The sequence below is a fragment of the Xiphophorus hellerii genome, chromosome 11 (assembly GCF_003331165.1).
Source record: "Xiphophorus hellerii strain 12219 chromosome 11, Xiphophorus_hellerii-4.1, whole genome shotgun sequence".
In the NCBI taxonomy this organism is placed as follows: Eukaryota; Metazoa; Chordata; class Actinopteri; order Cyprinodontiformes; family Poeciliidae; genus Xiphophorus; species Xiphophorus hellerii.
In genome coordinates, this window is record NC_045682.1 from 5,206,051 (window position 1) to 5,228,263 (window position 22,213).

The 22,213-nt window shown below is 40.0% G+C and overlaps 1 pseudogene; it reads left to right on the forward strand.

Annotated features, from left to right (window-relative positions):
* The first annotated feature begins 1,787 nt into the window (after window positions 1–1,787).
* Window positions 1,788–3,481, forward strand: LOC116727836 (GRAM domain-containing protein 4-like; annotated as a pseudogene).
* The last annotated feature ends 18,732 nt before the right edge of the window (window positions 3,482–22,213 follow it).

Below are 22,213 nucleotides of genomic sequence, written 5' to 3' on the forward strand. Positions count from 1 at the left end.
CTAAATATCTTTCAGATGTTCCACTGGATTGTCAACAGAGGTGGGGACTCGAGTCACATGACTTGGACTCGAGTCAGACTCGAGTCGTTAAAATCACGACTTGAGACTTGACTTGAAAAAATGCTCAAAGACTCGGACTTGACTTTGACTTTCATGCCATTGACTTGGGACTTGACTCGACTTGAAGGTGTTTACTTGAAAAGACTTGATATTTTTTACTCAAAGTCTTAAAATTTAAAACACATTATTTATAAAGTTTTATAAAGACCGTTTTAGAGCTTTTTTGGACAACTTCCATTTTCACCAGGGGGCGAATGAGGAGAGCGAGGACGGATTAAACCCCATAAAGATGACCCACAACATGAGACGCTTTGAAAAAGACGTCAGACCTGTGGAACACTTTTTTAGAAACCTGTCTGCTTTGTCCAGCTGGCGCTCTGTGCACATGACTGCCTGTTTTTTCTTCGTCCTGCTCTTCATGATTCTCCAGCTTTCTGTAAATTATCTAATTTCCAAAGGCTGGAGGATCGAGTGGAGCATCATACCCGACATGGGTGAGCCAGTGGAACATCTACAAGAGAACCTAAATATCGTTCAGATGTTCCACTGGATTGTCAAAACTGCTCAGAAAACTCAGAAGCTTTTCGGAAACATGGCCGACATGCTTGAGAAGATAAAAAACCTCTGCATGTGGGTCCGGCCAGAGGTCACTGTTAAGATCTATGTGATACTGTGGGTGTTTTTTATCTTCTCATGCATGTTTCCATTCCAGCTGCTGGGTTTTGTCATAGGTGTTTCTGTAGGGATCAAGATTTTTATCATTGACTTGATCTTTGAAAGGTTCCCAAAGCTGCGACAGCGGTTTGACGTCCCCTACAACCTCTGGGCTAATTTACCCACTGACCTGCAGCTGAGGGACCCCAGAAACACCTTGCTGAGCAGGTGGATGGCCAAAGCAAAGGCCCGATGGAGCACGGCCCGAAGGAGCATTTCTAATGCTCTTCTCGGTGCCAGAAGGAGGCGCTTTTTCCCTCCACGCTCCCGCTTCATCGGGACCTTTCATGCATGGCGACGTCGGGTATGGCGACGATAGCAGACAAAAGTGTTTCCCAGGTCTCTCAGGATGATGGGAGCAACTGCTTTTGGAAAAGAGTTTCAAGTTCAAGGAACAACCAACGGATGTCTGTGGGAAAAGGTAAGAAATGAAGTCACACCTGACGTTACAGTTTCTCCAGCCCCTCCTCTTGAACATGATCAAGGAACTTTTGGAGAGGAGCTAAAACTAACAAATTCGGAAGATGAAAGAATCCCAGAACAAATCATTATTGACCATTTTGAGGCTGGAGAAATCTGACTGGGACTGAACATGTGTCCTGATGTGTTCAGTTAAATAAAATTATGGGATTGAAAGGTAAAAAGATTTGACAGGTTTCCTGTTTGCAGGTTTCTCTCCAGCTTCCTGCCACAGTCTGAAATTAAGGCTGTTTAGTTAATTGGTCTCTAAATTGTGCTCAGGTGTGATTAAAACATTTCTTTTCTTTGAATAAAACATTTGCCTGGGTCTGAATTCCAGCCTGGGTTCTTCTGTCTTCATGGGGTTTGCATTTTCTCCAAGTGCATTAGTGGGTTCTCTCCAGTTTCCTCCCAGAGTTCAATAAAATGACTGTTGGTTTATTTGGCTGGTCTAGTTGACCTTTGCTCCATGTCTTCTTCCCTCTCTTTTGTTTAAAGCAGTTTTGACCAAAACTACTTTAAGCAAATGTCAAACATACATTTTTGTGATTACATTTAGTCATTATTTCAGCTTGACACATGCAGAACTGCTCTGATCGTTTCCATAGCGCCCAAAATGCTGAGGTGTTTTGACAAAATCCAGTTTTGGTTCCAAAGACGGGACAACTTCCTTGACTCGCCCAGCACATCGGACACAGAAAGCAGCGACGACGTCGTGACGAAAACGCGCTTCTTGCCCAGAGAGGAGGAAAAGCCAAAGAGTGATTTGAATGAGGTTAAAGGACTTCTAGAATCGCTTTACAGAAAGAGCTGAAGAAACTGAAAGATGAGCCCCTCATAGATTCACTTAAATACGAACTGGAGAAAGAACGATCCAAAAGCATTGAGCTGGAACAGAAAGTCATAAAATTAGAAGTTCAGGATTCTCCATCTCAGTCATCAAAACCTCCATCCCCTTAACCAACAGAAAAACCTAACGAGAGCTTTGTGAATTGGCTTCACAATCGTTTCGGAGTTTACATGGAATACTTCTGTTTCCAGCCAGAGGAGACGATTGTGGAGAGAGAGGACCCATTACGTCCCAGGAAGCTAACTGACAACATTAGACGCCTCGAACGAGATTTCAGACCTGTGGCATACTTCATGAGCAACCTGTCTGCCTTATCCAACTGGTACTCTGTGTACACTACTGCCATTGTCTTCATTGTGTACATGTACGCAGCGTGGCATGGCTGGACCATCCCCATCTTCCTGCTCCTCGTGATTCTCCGCCTTTCCCTAAATTATCTAATTTCCAGAGGCTGGAGGATCCAGTGGAGCATCGTACCTGACGTGTGTGAGCCACTGGAACATCCAAAAGACAACCTAATTGTCTTTCAGATGGTCCACTTGGCTCTCGTTGCTGCTCAGAAAGCTCAGAAGCTTTTTGGAAACATGGCCGACATCCTTGAGAAGATAAAAAATCTGTGCATGTGGGTCCGGCCAGAGCTCACCCTAAAGATCTATGTGGGACTGTGGCTGGCCTTTATCTTCTCATGCATGTTTCCATACCAGCTGCTGGGCTTTATCATAGGTGTTTTTGTAGGGATCAAGTTATTCATTATTGACTTGATCTTTAAACGGTCCCCCAAGCTACGGCAGCGCTTTGACGCCCCCTACACCGCCTGGACCAACTTACCCACCGACCTGCAGCTGAAGGAGCATGGCAACACCGCCCTGAGCAGATGGACTGCCACAGCAAGGGCCTGAAGGAGCATTTGTAATGCTGCTCTTCTCAGTCCCAGACGAGAAGAAAGTGGCGGCTGATACCACAGCACAAAGAGAGGAGCTTTTCACGAGGCTTTCAACCTTCCGGAGAGTGAGCGCCCTTTGCCAAGTGTGTGAGAACGGCTGGCCTGCTGCCTGATAGAGACAGGAAGACCCCAAAAAAGTACATAAGTCCCAGAGTCCTGTACGTTACAGAGAACTACTTGTGTATTGAGAGCTACAGGAATAAGAGAAATATAGCCATCAAACTTAATGACATCACTGAAGTCAAGAAGCATAAGGCTTTCTCAGTGCTACCTGGTTCTGGGATGGGGATTTCAGTAGCAATGCCTACCACCAAAAAGCCCATGTTGTTTACTGCCATGACGCACAGAGATGAGACGTTTGATGCCATCTCCTCCCAGCACACAAAGATGGTTGAAAAGGCTTGAGCCAAAGATCCAGAGACATACAGTAGTGTTAGTTCGTTCTCAACATACTGTTAAGGATCTGCGTTGCTGTCCTTCACACCATGTTTTCAAAGTAACTTAAAGTAGCTACTTTGGAGTACTGTGGAGTGAGTTCCCTGCGGTTCTTGGACATTCAGATTTGTGCAGAGTAACAATGTTTAGCGTTACGAAGACGCTCGTTCCCTTTATTATCCCACTTGGCTGGGGCCTTGGATACGTGGCGACCACGGGTATGGAGAAGATAATGGACTATTACTTTCCTGGGAAGGAGTTGGACACAGTTGTCTCTCAGTTCTCTCAGGATGATGAAAGCGACTGGTTTTGGAAAGGTGTTTCAACTGATTGAGTGCCGCTCCCTTGTTGTAGAACTCCCTTGTTCTGCTGGGGGACTTCAACGCTTACGTGGGCAATGACAGTGAGACCTGGAGGGCTGTGGTTGGGAGGAACGCATCCCCCCTCCCCCTGATCTGAACTTGAGTGGTGTTCTGTTGTTGGACTTCTGTGCTCGTCATGGATTGTCCATAACGAACACCATGTTCAGGCATAAGGGTGTCCATATGTGCACTTGGCACCAGTTTGATGATCGACTGTGTCGTCGTTTCATTGGATCTCCGGCCGTACGTCTTGGACACTCGGGTGAAGAGAGGTGCAGAGCTGTCCACTGACCATTACCTGGTGGTAAGTCGGCTTACATCCGCACGGCTTCGAGGCAATTCTGGTCCACCATCCGGCATCTAAGGAGGGGGAAGCAGTACAGCACCAACGCTGTTTATAGTGGGGATGGTGTGCTGCTGACCTCAACTCGGGACATTGTGGGCCGGTGGGCAGAATACTTCGAAGACCTCCTCAATCCCACCAACATGAAAAAATTAAATAAAATAAATAACCCAGTCTTTTCGATGTGTCTGTCAAATGTTCATTCAATGTTTGTTTAGTCTTTTCAATGTGTGTGTCAAATGTTCATTCAATGTCTCACAGCTAGTGACCAGTCGGGTCACCATATACCAGTTCACTTGGACCTCTGGGCTGGGACTCGCCATCCAAGTTCTGGAGAGGATGATCTTGACCTGGAACAAGGCCAAAGTAAAGCATCTTAAAATACAGGATGCTAATATCAATAAAGCTTAAGCTACAATTCAAAAAGATCTTTCATCATTTCTCAAGTTTTTTCCATGTTGTACAACAATATTCAAGTTATCAGAGTTCAATATTACCAACACATCAGTAAAACTAAAGAAATTAGCTTTCTATCTATATATATATATTCAGATATATTTATATGAATATATTATATGTATATATAATAAATATTTTTAAATTAAATATAGTATATATTATATCTGAATATATATATATATATATTCAGATTCAGAATTTCGCACAAGACCTCTTTTAATACAGTACACGGAGCTTCAAATAAAAGGGGTTCTTTAATTAAAAAAAAATAAAATAAAACTTTTCCCTCTGAGTTGCAAAAAATGAAAAGAATGAGGTTCAATATATGGAAAAAAATATATACATATATATATAATATATATATTTCTATCTATAACACTATATTTAACATCAGAATGTGGATTAGAAGCTCACATTAGCTCTGACCTACTCAGAACAGAAAGTTCCCAAGCAATGCCAACAGAAAAGCACAAAAGCACCACGAACCATGAATTAGCACCGTTGAAATATTGGAACATGTGCTAATAGAAAAATAAGTGCAACTACATAGAAAAAACACAACATACACAATAATAATAATAAAAAAATCTTACAATACAATTTTATTTTTATTAAATTTGATCAGTTACTCGGTATTTTATCCAATTTTCAGCGAATTTACGGAGCCAACTGCCGAGCGCGTGCGATCACACTCCGATGCTACACGACGCTACAAGGGGATTTTTCCGGGCTTCAGCCGCTCACAAGGGAAGCTTTCTGAGATTTAATATAAACGGATTTACTATTTTGAATTATATATTTTGCGAATCTATTTTAACAGTTTTTTTTTACCGATTTCCAAGAGTCCATCAAATTTGACAAGATCTCCAGGCTATTAGCGGAAACAACCGTTAGCGCTGAGCTCTCAAGCGTGTCTGACGCAGTCTGAGCAAAATCTCAGCAAATCAGTTAAAGAGGCGGGACAATCAACCTTATTGGCTGATGTGAAATCACACTGTGCCAGCTATTGGTTGTTTAATCCGTCACTAAAAGCAATCACTAAAAGCATATGTCAAAGTTTTTAAAGATTTTTAGAACTTTTTATCTATATTTATGAACATATTTATTAACTTATTTTTAAAACTTTATTACTTTTTAACTCTTATTGTAGAATAAGACATGAAATCTATTTATACTTTTTAATCTTGTAGAAGAAGACATTAAATCAACATCTATTAATTATTTACTTGTGTTTTTAACACTGGGTTACAGTTGAGATTCCCCTGGAGGAGTTGGAACAAGTGGCTGGGGGGAGGGAAGTCTGGGCCACCCTTTTTAAACTGCGACCCCCACGACCCAACCCTGGATAAAGTGGAAGAAAATGGATGGATGGAGTAAAAATATTGTAGCGATAGTAAAAATAAGTAGTAAATTCAAGTTTAGGATTCCTGTATAAACCCTGTTTTATGGCACATTTCAGCAACAAGGTAGTTCTTGGTGCAGGCCCAGGTAGAGCAGCCTGCGCCGCTCCACATTCCTTCTCTTCCTCACTCACACATGGATCAGATTTTCTCATTTAATCTGGTGATAAAATAATTTAAACCTATAATTTAAACTGTTCGGCTACCTGACGGGCCGCCGCGTCAGCGAGGCGTGCCAACTCGCCCAGAGGGAAGGTGAGAGGAGCAGACAGAACCTCGGGTTCTGATGGAGACCGGCAGAACCTGATAGTGAATTTAAACTTGAGCTATAAACAGTGTTTGGCAATGTGTGTGTGTAACCATGGTGATGTGTGTGTTTAGGCGACCACCGCCTAGCCCTGCTGCTGTCACAGGCCTCAGGGGTCACGGTTCTGCCGCCAGCTGTTGGACCTGCAGCTGGCCGACTGGAGCCGGACGCAGACTGACCTCCATCTGAGCGAAGAGCGGTTGCGGATCTTCGCCCTGCCGGTTCTGGTTCTGAACTGCTCCGTGTCTGCAGGTGTGGCAGTCGTCCGGGTCAGCGGTGAACGTCTGCTCGTTCACCGAGCAGACGTGAACGAGTTGGAAGTTTTTAGATGTGCCACAGGTACAAAACACTGGAATGAAATGGCTTAATTACCTCCTCCTTGTGTAGATCAGTTCTCCAGAGCCTTAATGACCTAATTATTCCATTCAGGTGTGGTGCAGCAGAGGCACAACTAAAGGTTGCAGGACACCGGCCCTTGAGGACTGGAGTTTGACACCTGTGCTCTACAGCGACAGGTAAACCTGAGGCACCAGAACCGGTTCCAACTCACTTCACTGAACCAGACAGTCAGTAGAACCAGATGAATCAGGTTCCACCTTTTCCATTTAAACAGTTTAAAGTCGATCATTTAAAAAACGATCTGTGTTCCTCAGATCATCTAATCTGTTTGACCTGCAGTTCGTACCACAGCCTCTTTTTTGGAAACTTTTTTTTTAAGAGTTCTCCAAAAAGACATCCCCAAAATGAATTCCATACATCTCAGGAACTACAAGGTGTATTTGACTGGTTCAGGTATCAAGATAACGGTAATATTCCTGAGAATACTCTAGAAGTCTAAAAATCAACACTTGTATTACTGAGAAATAACAAATACATATGGTACACAGTGAAAAAATGCTAAATAAAAATAATAAATTCTAATAGAATACATTACGTAATGTGGATTTTCCTTAAAAGCATGCAGTGGAAACATAGAACCTCTAGCAATTCACAATACAGGTTCTGACCAATTACTGGACCAAATTTCATTCCAAAAAACTGAAGCATAGACATTTTAGAAAGGTATTGGTTAATAAAATTCTAGGCAAACATTCCAAATGTGCCATTTTTGGACATTTTGACACTAATTACAAAATTCTCTCTCTTTTTAAAATTTATTTATGTTTTCCTATATCTTGCTATAAATATTATTTGCAATTAATAACAGTGATTTTTTTTTTATAAACAATATAATAGTGAATTACTACTAAAAAGCACAGTCCTGGGCGCTCTGGTTAAAGAAGCATTGAGTCAGAAAACCAAACATACAAAGAAGATTTTCTGCAGCCCATTGGTTGATTTGGGTGATTGACACATCTAACAGCCAATAGAATCAGGTTGATTACAAAATCCCATAGCAACATCATTCACCAATCACAAACCAGCTGAAACGCATTTGCGTAAACGACCGGAAAGCTCCAGCTAACAAAGAAAGTCGTTTGAGTATAGAGGCGGTATCCATGGAGACAGAAAAGTTGAAAATGGTGAGAAATCACATCAGTGTGACACAAAAACAGATTACAGTACCTGAGTGGAAATATTTACTCTAACATGGATTATGACCACGAATTCAAATTCAGAATTTTGCACAAGACCTCTTTCAATACAGTACACGGAGCTTCAAATAAAAGGGGTTCTTTAATTAAAAAAATAAATAAAAACTTTTCCCTGAGTTGCAAAAAATGAAAAGAATGAGGTTCAATATATGGAAAACTGAATGACCCGTATGTTATCAGTAGAAAGCCTTAGCTTCAGTGAAATGGCGGGCTAACAACGCTATTAGCACTCAATAGAGTAGCAACGCAGCTTCACATAAAAGCTGAAATCTAACAACGGCATATAACAAACGGCAGTGGCACCTCTAAAAGAGGACAAACAGAAAAACATAACATTAGCATCATCTCTGTAGCTTTGTCCACGGAAGATAATTCAGTTCAAACATTAATTACCGAACACCTGGATTCTTCGCCCATGTGGCCATGGAGTCGTCTTCTCCAGCAGGTCTCGGCTCAAAAAATGTCCTTCTCTTCCGTTTTACCAGTTAGGGTGCCACGGTACATAAACGAGATTTTTTCTACTTCCGGTAATTTTAGACCTCTCTGTAACAACAGCACTACATGCTGACAAAAACAAGAATTACAACCAGTCGGTGAAATAAAAGCAAAACATGGTTTACAAAATACATTTTTGACATGTACCCATTTTTCTCCTGGTTACCTATACATGTGTAGTTCACATGTGTAGTTAATATTCAGCCATATTCATGTTTCAGGTTTGATGTATAGCTCTTCACATAAGCGTATATTTTTGAGTTCCTGTAAGATTGTTGTTATGAGGGGCCGTTTAGGACTAAAACTATGTTTTGTCTCACACACTCTACTAAAGACTCATACACACACACAAAATACTAAAATTACACATATACACTATTAAAATATCACACACACATAGGATACAGACATAGGTACTATTCTGAATGATAGGTTGATGTATGTGTGTGTGTGAACTAACACTAGGCTGAATGAATGAATGAATGAATGAATGGATGAATGAATGAATTGGACTTGTATTTCTCTGTGTGAAAGACTCATTTTTTGTATGTGTGAGTTGTCACGGAAGAGGGGGGGCATAATTTGGAGATCAGATCACGCATGCGTTGTTACCACAGTGACGTTAGCTTCAAGTTGGATACTGGCGCTCCACGGAGTAAGCGGCGTTTAGCTCAAGGTTGATCCGATTTATGAACGCTAATTTCGGCCAGCCGTTCTCTACTGCTCCCTCCTCAAATGCTCGGAGGTTACCTCAGGGCTCTAATGCCGCTCACTCCGGCGTTAGAGCCCTACGTCCTCCAAGTCCTTGATAAGTATATTTTAATATGCGCAATCTTAGTCTTTAGTGTATGCATGAGAGAGAAAAATTGTATGTGTACGTGTGACATTTTAATAGTATATATGTGCAATTTTAATATTTTGTGTGTGTGTGTATGAGTCTTTAGTAGTGTGTGTAAGACAAAACATAATTTTTGTCCTGAACGGCCCCTCAGATTTTTTCTCTATCAGTCTGAATAGATAATAATAAAACTGCACTTATGGGGAAATTAAACACTTTATATTGGCACTTTATATTTTATATTCCCAAGCAGGCATGGGATTGCACTTTATGTGAGTGTGAGGTGGTGTAATTCCGGTCATGTTAACGTGAAGTTAACAGATTGTAGCCCGGACATTGAACTTCTGGCTGTGGGAATGCGGCCGTATTAATTGCCGAGGGAGTTTACGTCCGCCATTTTGATCGCTGTTTCCATTCCCCCATCGGTTGATGCAGCGGTGGCCTGTGACGTCATCGGCTCTACCACAGCCAAACTCCAGACTCAACACCCGGACATTGTTATTGTGTCTTGTCTCTTGTCTTGTCTTGTCTCTATGCTGTAACTGCGAAGTAATTTCCCTGCTGGGATGAATAAAGTACTTCTATACTATTCTATTCTATTCCATTCTATGTTAATGCAAACATTACAAAGTTATGAAATCCTACTGTCAAATTGAAAATGGAAACATTTTATTTTCGGGATATAATTCCTGCATATGAATATTTGATCATATGAACACATTAAATATATAATTTGAATAATGAACTAGGAGGATTTTCTGATCTCACCACCTTATTCCTGCAGTTCAAATAGTTGAGATGTTTTGATTTAGTAGATCTTTATACTGCTTTATAAAGACACTAAAATATATATTACCTATTAATATTTAAAAGCTCTTTATAGAAAGAGAACGGCGTTGCAACCTGACGGGCCGGTAACTTTAAGATCCAAGCTGTGAGAACTACTAGGAAGGTTTGTGTGTGAATACAGTAAGTTTTCCAGGACATTATGTTTATTTTATTTCTATTTTCAAGCGTGAACATTGCATAATATAGTGCTGTACGTGACTTCTTATACTCTTATACCCACACGTCAGGAGTTTTACTGTGTGAACGTTGGTAGTTTTAGACTGGGCGAAAGACGTGGTTGATCTTAAAGATTGGAGAAAGAACGTGGGCATGTCGTTCCAACGTAGGGACGCTGTGACACTTCCTGATTGTGCTGACTCTGGAAAACCGTTCCTCTGCAGTATTGGTTGAATGAGGAGTCAAACAAATTCAGAGGGTCTGGCCTCCCGTATAAAACCGCTGCTACAGCGGACCGGAGCGCGATGCTGGTAGGACATGAATCAGCACCAGAGGAACCTGACGGCAGCTAGGAGGGTCCATGGGGGTTTGATGGCGCTCAGCGGTAACAATAATAATTAAATTTTATTTGCTGTATTACAGAAGATTGGACCGGGATTGTTTACAGAATCCATCAGGTGATTTGTTGTTTGGTATTTTAAGATGTGATTAATGAAGCTCATCTGCTGGGAGACGACGGTCCAAGTCACTCATTATCTGTGAATTTGGTAGAATTAAATCAACACTTTATTTGGTCCTTCTCAGAATTGGTGTTAATTATTATATATAAGTTGTTATAAGTGATTGAGTAATTCTAACACTCGAAAGAGTTTAAACTACTCTACTTTATAAATATATATTGGATGAACTGAATATTTTATGCAATAAACTTGATACAACGTTGTTTGGTATTGTATGCTGATGAATTAAAATGGCTGCATTGGTTACACTCGAGGTTTTATACTCATGAATCCAAAAGATGGGTTTCCTGTAAAAACCATGTCTGCTTTCATATTTTCCAGGTGAGTAATTATAATTGTTATTGTTTTTGCGCTGATTTTAAAGCCACACATTCCAAGAACCAGTTAAAGTTTCTGCACATTTATTTCTAAACTTCTTCACTTGAGGATAAATCCAGGATTGATTTTTGAGGATAAATCCTCAAGTGATTTGTACATCAACATGTCACTTCATTTATTGTGTTTGGATGAATGAAGTGACATGTGGATGTACATGTCCGTTCATTTATTGCAATTAAGAAGAAGAAAAACCCCGTTGTTACAAATAAAGAGAAAAGCAGAAAAGAAATAAAATAATAACAATAAAATTATTACCAGTAGTAAGGGTTTATGAACTGATTCAGACTTACAGAAGGTTATAAAAATGTAAATGTAAAACAAGAGTCATGAAATAAGTGTCATGTTGCAAAAAACAATGAATCAATTAATTGTATGATCAGTTAAAACAAACTCAATAATTTCCATTTGCCTGATTTATTGTTTTTCTATTTCTGCCTAAATCTGGATGATGAAAGTTTTCAGTCTGGAGTTTTGGTCTCAACCAGATCTTTTTTTGAAGGATAATTTAGTTTATAGAGACTTAATAATCCTTTTTATTTGTTGTTTCTGTTGTTTTATTTATTTTGGTTATTTAAAAGGTCTTCCAGTTCTAGTGTTGAATCTTCATTAGAATTTAAAGTTTATTGACAAATGAGAATCTGTTCTTGCATTGTTATACCATTGCCATTGTACAACAATATTATCGTTTATCACAATAACTTCTGGGACAATTTATTGTCCTGTAACATTTGTTGTTGTGACCAGGGGCACAACTACATACTTTCTGAGGTGTATGCGAACATGTCATCGCATGTCATAATTTAATATATATTTGAGCCAAAGAGCCACTTCTGTTAGCCTGTGTCTAGAACCGCCTGTGAGCTGCAGGTCTGAGGCTTTTTGTTAGCATGTTTTCTATCATTCTTATAGCTTGATAGGAAGCCTGATCCAAACTGGCAACCCACATTAATAAAATGGTGAAATAATATTGACCACAAAACACTGTATTTATAAAAGATATCAACATTTTTCCTACACTATCCTAACAAACGTTTTTAATGTTCTCTTCACAATATTTATTTATTTACTATTAATCTATTTGTATGATTTGTTCTTTAAATCGCCATTTATATTATTTTTAGGTCTCAGGAAATGACTGAGGGATGAAGAGACTCTGATGTCTGGTACTTCAGGTTCTGACGGGTCTGCGGTTCCTCTCCTGACCCATTCTGTCTGATATCAAACAACCCACTGTGCGCCACTGAATATCGCCGACACATTTTTTAATGCCCCTATTAAACTTCACTCTGGTTGTTTAGCCTGTGTCTTCCTGTGTATTTTTGCCAGAGGTTTTGCTTCTAAGGACGGTGTTTTATCGGGTGGACATATTAAAAAGACGCGGGTTGGTAGCAGCTCACCGCGCCTGCGTAGCAACCGTCTCTAGGTAACTATGACAACAGCGTCAGTTCGTGGGGAGGCGAGGAGGAGGTTCGTATTTAGGTCCCGCAACGACACTTTAGCTGACCTTAATATTTCCTCTGTTTTGTTTTGGTCATTATTATTACACTTATTGTCGAGATGTGTGTGATAGGTGTGTCTATCAGACATTTATAGCAATACGGAATAAATCGCGTCCCGTATTGGACAACAACCGCCTGTCATTTTAGGCTAGCTTAAGCTAACCTGAATATTTACAACTCTCTTGTTGATACACGGACATTACTTACCTTCTGTCTTCCATCCACTTTGAAAAGCTTTTCTTCGTCTCTCTAACATCTTTATTCCTCCCCCTCTTCCGTTTTCTGTTTTGTGCCCTGGTGTTTTTTCTGCCGCCCCATCTTTAGCTCCCTGTAGTCGAGTGCATTACTACAATTCAAATAAAATAAAATTTTTAAAAAACGCGCCTCAGCTCGTTCTCGAAGGGCCGCTGCTCAAGCTACATGGGAGGGGAGAGCGGCTGGCAGGAGGGGAGGGGCGCCTGATCAGTGCTGTTCCTCTGTTATTGATCATTTCATACACAAACTGCTGTTAAGTACATAAAATGCTGACTAGAAAAAAAAAATTCCCCACATCTTTTTTGCGCCCCGTCTAGTGCAGCGCCCCCTATGCGTTGCATACACTGCATACCCGCTTTTTGCGCCACTGGTTGTGACAGACCTATGCAATAGTAAACATTGAGACTTTTCTTTAACAACCAAGGTTTTTCTTCAGTGTTAACAGGGTCTTGCAGTGGACTGTTGGGATATTTTTGTTTTTTCCGTTGTGGTTGTGTCCGTACTCCAGATTTGACCGTAGGTCTTTTATTTTGTTGTGAAATAATAAAGTCCAGTTTTTTTCTAACGAATGCCAGACTGACCTCGACATCCGTTGTCAGGCATGTATAAAACCAGCCCGTCCCTGGTGTTGATGGACGGTGTCCTCTTGCGTTTGTCTGCTTTAGGTGTTTTAATCATTGATGTTCCAATCAGAAATGTCCTCCAGTGTGTTTTAAAACATCAGTAAATCTATCTACTCTATGGACCCTTGAAACCTCTTCATCAGCTGAGATACTTTCTGTAGACACAAGGCTTTCACTCCACATCTTGTTCAGTCTGCTGAATTCATCACAAGTGGCAGCAAAACAACTGAAGGATCATCAGGGAAATATTGACTGCCACAATGAATACTTTTACATTTTTATAAACTTACAAATGTGTCTACAATCATTTTTAGTTTCATCATTGTGAGGTATTTGTGTAGATTTAAAAAAAACAACAAAAGTAACGAAAAGCAACCAAAACTGATTGTGTAAAACTGTGGGGCTGTGGAAACTTTCTGGTGTAGATATGAAGCCGAACAAACACAGACTGAACCAACAAGGAAACCTTGATGTCAGGCGACTGATGAGAAACACAGAAACAGAACATTTCCTCCTTAAGGTCACAGGAACAGGTCCTACTGTATCAGGTGAATTCAGCAGAGAAACCAAAACATGAAAACCAGTCAGTGCAGATTGAACATTTCCCTGTTTCACAGTCACAGAAAATACAGACTTGATCCACATTTACACTAATGTATTTTGATGCCCACGGGTGTGTGCTCACAATAGGAAAAAAGGAGCATGCATTTCTTTGACGATGGGTGTAATAATGGTGTTTCACCAGTAGGTGGCGCATTGGAGACTCTGAGCTGCCTGTTGCTCTGCCGTTTTCTCATAAGCTGAGAGAAATTGGAGTAACACAGACTGCGTCTCCCGTGTGCTCATTTCCATTTCCATTTTTCAGGTGAGAATAACCTTCAAGTTCGTTTTAATAAAGTCCTTTTTTTATTATTTGGTACCGTTCGAGAAATGTTTAAGGAAATGCGTCAAAGTGTAAAGATATCGAAAGAGTTTTGTTGTATTTCGCAGCCAGCAGTGGCTAGAGGGAGTAGCTAACATGCCGTGATGCTAGTTGGTTAGCACACTGTAGCGGCAGATAATAGACCCTTTTCACAGTGACGTCAGACAATGGCCGCCATAACTCAAAACTGGGTATCTTTACTTCCGGTGTGATTTTGCCTTGGGAACCAAGCTGAAAACTTCCCGCATTCTCATAATCTTAAGGATATAATAAAAGGTAAGTTTAATAATAACAGCATTTAAGTGTTAGATAGCTGTTACTAATCATTGTAAATTCACCATTCTCTATCTGTGTATAAAATAAACAGCCTCCGATCGGAGAGTAAACCACCTAGCAGCAGCTTTAGCCACATTTAGGAAAAATATACTCTCTGTCAGCGCTGTAACGTTTAGAGGTTCACTTTCTGTGTTTTATAAAACAGTGTTTACGTGCTAGATAACCGTTATAAGTCATTGTCAATTTACCATTCTCCAACTGTATTCAAAGGAACCAGCCTCTGATCATGAGTAAACCAGCTAGCAGCAGCTTTAGCCACAGTTAGGAAACATATACACCGCCGCCTGTCAGTGATGTAACGTTTAGAGGTTCATTTACCGGTGAATCATTATTTTTTATAAGTTTAGAAAAAACAAGACAAAAGCCACAAATAACAGTTGGGCTTGACGATATTTCTGTTTTTCCAGCAACAAAATGCGCATCTCCATGCACTGTTCATGTTTCTGTCACTGCTAACTGTCACAGAGTCTCTCCCAAAGACGCAAAGAAGGAATAAAAATAAATACACAAGAAAATATTAATGTGCAATGATTTGGATAAATAACTTTAATCTGATTACTGGATTTGAAATACGAACTCGTTAGATTATTCGTTACCGAAAAAGTGGTCCGATTAAAGGCATTACAAAGCAGCGGCGGCACCGGACATCTCTGCTTATAACAAACAAATCCCTATTTTATGGGATGAGTGGCAACTCCAGTCTATAATTTAATAATCTGATCAAGATTAGAGCCTAAAACGTTATAGTTCAAAAACAGTAAAAAGTTCTGGTTAAGGAACAGTTATGTCACGTAGTTAGCTAGCTAACAAAATTCACTAATGCTAAGCTAACGGTTACGCAAAACAAAAATACCTACCTTCATAGTCAAACAGGTATTGTTCGGTGAAGAATTTGTAGCCTTTGTCTAATTTAGATTTTTTTGTCAGAGAGAACTGGTTTGCAAATCGTGATATATCTTCAAATCTTATTTTAGGCAAATGTTTTAGAGACTGTGTAAACTCCATGCTCCGGTGATCTGTCTGATCAACATATGCTGTCAGATTTATACATCTCTCTCTCTCTCTCTCTCTCTCTCTCTCTCTCTCTCTCTCTCTATATATATATATATATATATATATATATATATATATATATATATATATATATATATATATATATATATATATGACATATATATATATATGAAATAGACAACTTTATCATTACTTACTATGTACACCGGAACTAAGGATACACAGCTTCGAGCCAAAACGGAAGTTGTGTGACGTCATGTGAAAAGGGTCTATAGCGGGATATGTAGATCAGGCTCCAGGGTTTATTTGTGTTCTAAACAATGGTGAAAGGTTAAATTGTGACGTAATGCATTCATTTAATTAAAGTAGTTTGAATCCTAATATAGTTATGCCAGTTTACAATAACTTTAGATACATGCTCATTAAATATGTCACTGTGTGTGATTAAATATGCATATTAAATATGCATATTGCAGTGAATTGAAGGTACATGTTACCTGAGGGAATTGGGACAAAACATGAGGCTATTTGATTATTTCTGGTTTAAGGAAAGCGAATGTTGATGTTTATGTCAATGATGGAATCTGTCTAATATGTACAGTAAATGACTGAACTATAAATTGGGCTGTATTGACAGTTAAATGAGCTGGTTTGTTCAATAAATAAGCTGAGAGAAATTGGAGTAACACAGACTGCGTCTCCCATGTGCTCATTTCCATTTCCATTTGTCAGCTTTATCTGCTGCTCACGGGTCCGGAACCCTGGTACCGTTACAGTATCCAAAACTAAAGATATGTTCACTGACTTTTGTAAATCCCAATCCAACAGCATTACCTGCACAATCATTCGTGACTTGGCAAGTTGAAACTGTAACAGATTATAAATTATTGGGAAGTGTTATTAATAAGCTGAGCTTTGAAAAAAACAGTGATGCAGTGTGTAAAATGCTACAGCAGTGATACTTATTTTAAGGAAACAATCGTTTTAAAGTTTGTCATTTAATTTTATCAGTGTTTTATTGGATCTGTTCTTATTGTTTTGGTTTGGTTGTTCATAAGAGAAGACGACTCTTATGTCTCTGTATTGTAATAAATACTACAGTGTCTTTATAAAATAAAAATAAGGAGGGTTAGGGTGAGAACTGTCCATATAGTACCGTGGAAGAAATGTTTGAAGGCTTGTGCATGAATCAAGATGTATTTGAATCAGCATATAAACGATTTAGTAGGAATGGTGTTGAAAAGGCAAATTAAAGAAATCTGGATTAATCCATATAGTAGACCGCTGTTAAAAGCTTGGAATGCAAATATTGATATCCAATATTGTGTTGATGCATATGCATGTTGTGTTTATATTGTATCTTACATGTCAAAAATTTAACGTGAAATTGGTTTTCTTCTAGGAAACGGACAGAAAGAGAAGCAGCCAAAGAAGGAAATGTTTGTGCTAAAGAAGCTTTAAAGAGATTTGGTAGAGTCTATTTGCATAACCGTGATGTTTATGCTCAGGAAGCAGTGTATAGACTCACCAACATGCATTTAAAGGAGTGTTCTCGGAGCGTTATTTTTATTCCAACTGGTGATAATATTGTGAAAATGAGTTTTCCCATTTCTGTTTTGAGACAAAAGCTAGATCACAGGATCTTACCCCAAAAGACATGTGGATGACTGAGATAGTTGACCGCTATAAGAATAGGCCGAATGATGATATGTTTAATAATAGGTGCCTGGTTAAGTTTGCTTCAGATTATAGCGTTTTGACAAAAAATGAGAAATGTAGAAATGCAATAAAGTTGAATAATGACTTTGGGTTTATTGCAAAAGAATTTGGACAAAACCAGCAGCTGTTCGATATGCGCGTTTCTCTGAAACAAAAGAGCCAGAAAAGTTTTACCAAAGCATAATGCAGTTATTTCTACCTTATCGCTGTGATAGTGAACTTAAGCCTTCAAGTTGTGCAACCTTTGGTGAGTTTTACAGAACTGGTTTGTTTGGTTTTGTTGATGGAACAAAACATTCAGTAAAGTCTGATGTAGATTTAAGTAGGAGTGAGTTTGAGTTGGAATCTGTGGACAATGTTACTGGTGATGTAATGCTGGAAGACGATGGGCTGAATGGTGTTCTGAGGTTGAATTGGAACGCTTGGAGCGTGTGGTATTACAAAAAGGAAGACAAATAGAAAACAGTGATCAGGAACAAATACCTGATTTAAGTCTGCAGTGTAAAGACGTTTCATTATTTGAGAAAAATAAATTAGAAGAATTGAAAGCCTTGCATTGATTAGATCTTTGAATGAAAAACAGTTCTCTGTTTTTTTTGTTTTTTTTATCAAATCAGGCAGTATTGTCTAGCCAAGCTTAATGGAATAAATCCTTAATAACTGCACATTTTTATTACAGGTGGTGCTGGCACAGGAAAAAATCATTTAATCAGGGCAATTAAATATGTATCAAAATGTTTATTGTCGACTGTGCGTCGATAGTTGCTTATCAGAAGTGTTGTTATTGGGTAAAGGGGCACATGTTGTGTAAAAATGTGATGGCTGATATCTGACATCCGGGAGATGAGTTATTGTCACTTCCTGTTTAGTAGTGAAAGATTAGCAAGAACTTCCTGTAGGGTTTGATAGACCAGATAGTGACTTCCTGTTGGAAGTGGGAGGGGCGCAGGTTATGTCATCAGGTAACCATGTGAATGTGATGAGGGCTGGTCTATAATGAGACATAGAAAGTCTGATGCAGCTCTGACTTTGTATGTGGAAGTTATTGCACCTTGATGTTTTATGGCAAATAGTCAGACTTTGACACTAAGCCACGCCCACATAAAAAATCCTGTGATAACTGTTTGACCTTCAGTGCCTCAAGATTATGCTGAGTGATTCTGAAGTCCGTATCTCAAAAGCTGATAACGAGTTTGATCAGATGCGACGTCTATAAAAAAAGAGGAAATGGCGGCTTTGATCCAAAATGACCGTCTTCCTGTTGAGTTTGGACCATGGCGACGTTTTTTGTAGGTCCTGACCAGATACACATGTGTACCAAGTTTCATGAGTCTGGGTTGAAGCATGACTTGGGGCTGATTTTTTAAAAACTTCTAGGGGGCACTGTAGATAAATTAGGCCACGCCCACCAAGGATTCTTATGAATTCCTGTCTGGGGCTGGATAAGGATCCATCCCAGTAAGTTTGGTGCAACTCAGCTTTAAACTGTGGAATTTAGAGCCAAACATATGGCAGCGGCGTGACCTGTCACTTCGCTGCGTCGCCATGGCCACGCCCTCCATTGAAAACTCTTAGCACTTTAAAGCAAGTGAGCCCAATTGTTATCTGTCATCCAACACAAAATCATCTTGATTAGGTCAAGAGAGCCAGAGATAGCGCTTTCCATGAAAAAAAAGGCACTTCCTGTTCTGATGGGGCGGGGCTTAGATGACGTCAGACTATGATGATATAGGATCATCAGGCATCCAACCAGGATCACTCTTGCCAAGTTTGGTGCAGCTCAGTCGAAACATGTGGAATCTAGAGCCAAACATATGGCAATGGCGTTACAGGTCACTTCGCCACGCCGCCGCGCTCCATCGAAACCAGTCAGGGTTGGAATACACAACCACTTATACCACAGCAGGTACGGAAAACCACAAAATTCAATCATGTAGAAATCTACTGTTAATGTCTTCATGTTAAATAAAAAATATTACTTAATATTTAGGCCTGTCACGATAGCAAATTTTGTTGAACGATTAATTGTCTCAAAAAATTATTGCGATAAACAATAATATGGTTTGAAGACCTTTTTACACTGATTTAATGGAAATGACGTAATAAAGCATGCAATTTCCTGCCAAAGATAGATACACTTTATTTTCAAAAGAATATTTAACACTGGAACTGATAAACAAAATAAACAAAACAACCAAAAACAAAATGGATTCTCAGTCTCCATTAACAAAAAATGTACTTGATAAAAACTAAACAACATAGAGCCAAAGTGGAAATAAATACTGCATTCAACCTAAAGAGTGCAGATTATGAAGTCTGTATATTATGTTGCCCTTCAGTAATAATTAGATTTAAATAGAGAAGATGGACACATCGTCTACATGATGCAATAGTTCACACTACGCGATTTTTTGCTCCTATTTTTCCCCTTACGACAATCTTAGAACATTGGTCTTTCTAAGATTGTGTGGTGTCCTCGTTGCCGCTCCGATCTAAATCAGGGGTTTTCCCCGACTGGAAGCTTAACCAGCCTGTTGAATGTGACAGGTAGCCAATCAGAAAGCGCAGATTCTCCTCCTGCTTTCTGAGGGTAAATTACGGAGGGGAATCCCAAAGAGCTGACACGGCGCAACCCGAAGTCCAGCGGACATTGGAGATGATACGTGGCAACAATATTAATGTTTATTCAACATGCAAAGAATATAAAAAATGACAAGGAGAGGAGTTGGAGCGAAATTGCTACTGCAGTTGATAAACCTGGTAACTTTTCAGCTGTTCTTCGTTAACGTGACGTAAATAGGTTCTAATGATTTTCATTCAGTCAGGACTTTACGCTGACACTAGCCACATGCATTGCAGGTAGATTGTAGTAAAGCATTGATTAATGCCTGGTTTTAAAATTAGTTCACTGGACTTGTAGCCATTATTTTGTGCCCATTGTTGGAAACCACACGGCAGGAACCCGGTGGAACCGTTATACCTAGGATTTCTGTCGGCTAATGTGTGGTCTGTCAGGTTTTGAAAATGGGCCGACAATCGGCAAACAGCTCTAAGATCGTGTAGTGTGAGCTGGGCTTTAAACGAAGGAAATGAGGAAGAGGGTCAGTGGAGAGCACTGGAGTTGAGACTTTTTTCATTCGGTGTCATCAACAGAAAGAAAAAAAGACCGGAAGAGACGATAATGCCGATAATTGAAATGACGTCGATAGTTTTAATTTATCGTACGATTAATTGATTTATCGCCTATCGCGACAGGCCTATTAATATTTAAGTATTTAGTCATTATTTCAGCTTGACTCATTCAGAACTGTTCTGATCGTTTCCATAGCAACGATCAGAAGCAAGACCTTGCCCCAGAAGTCCAGTGAGCTCACTGATGAGCCCAAACAGTTTTCAGAAGCCAACAGCCAAAATGAAGATCAGTGATTGTTTCAGAGCTTTTTTGGACAACTTCCATTTTCACCAGGGAGCGAATGAGGAGAGCGAGGACGGATTAAACCCCATTAAGATGACCCACAACATGAGACGCTTTGAAAAAGACATGAGACCTGTGGAACACTTTTTTAGAAACCTGTCTGCTTTGTCCAGCTGGCGCTCTGTGCACATGACTGCCTGTTTTTTCTTTGTCTACATGTGCACAGTGTGGCTTGGCTGGACCATTTCCTTCGTCCTGCTCTTCATGATTCTCCAGCTTTCTGTAAATTATCTAATTTCCAAAGGCTGGAGGATCGAGTGGAGCATCATACCCGACATGGGTGAGCCAGTGGAACATCTACAAGACAACCTAAATATCGTTCAGATGTTCCACTGGATTGTCAAAACTGCTCAGAAAACTCAGAAGCTTTTTGGAAACATGGCCGACATGCTTGAGAAGATAAAAAACCTCTGCATGTGGGCTCGGCCAGAGCTCACTGTTAAGATCTATGTGATACTTTGGCTGTTTTTCATCTTCTCATGTTTCCATTCCAGCTGCTGGGTTTTGTCATAGGTGTTTCTGTAGGGATCAAGATTTTTATCATTGACTTGATCTTTGAAAGGTTCCCAAAGCTGCGGCAGCGGTTTGACGTCCCCTACAACTTCTGGGCTTATTTACACACTGACCTGCAGCTGAGGGACCCCAGAAACACCTTGCTGAGCAGGTGGATTGCCAAAGCAAAGGCCCGATGGAGCACGGCCCGAAGGAGCATTTCTAATGCTCTTCTCGGTGCCAGAAGGACGCGCATTTTCCCTCCACGCTCCCGCTTCATCGGGACCTTTCATGCATGGCGACGTCGGGTATGGCGACGATAGCGGACAAAATGTGTCCCAGGTCTCTCAGGATGACGGGAGCAACTGCTTTTGGAAAAGCGTTTCAAGTTCAAGGAACAACCAACGGATGTCTGTGGGAAAAGGTAAGAAATGAAGTCACACCTGACGTTACAGTTTCTCCAGCCCCTCCTCTTGAACATGATCAAGGAACCTTTGGAGAGGAGCTAAAACTAACAAATTCGGAAGATGGAAAAAATCCCAGAACAAATCATTATTGACCATTTTGAGGCTGGAGAAATCTGACTGGGACTGAACATGTGTCCTGATGTGTTAAATGAAATTATGGGATTGAAAGGTAAAAAGATTTGACAGGTTTCCTGTTTGCAGGTTTCTCTCAGGGTACTCCGGCTTCCTGCCACAGTCTGAAATCAAG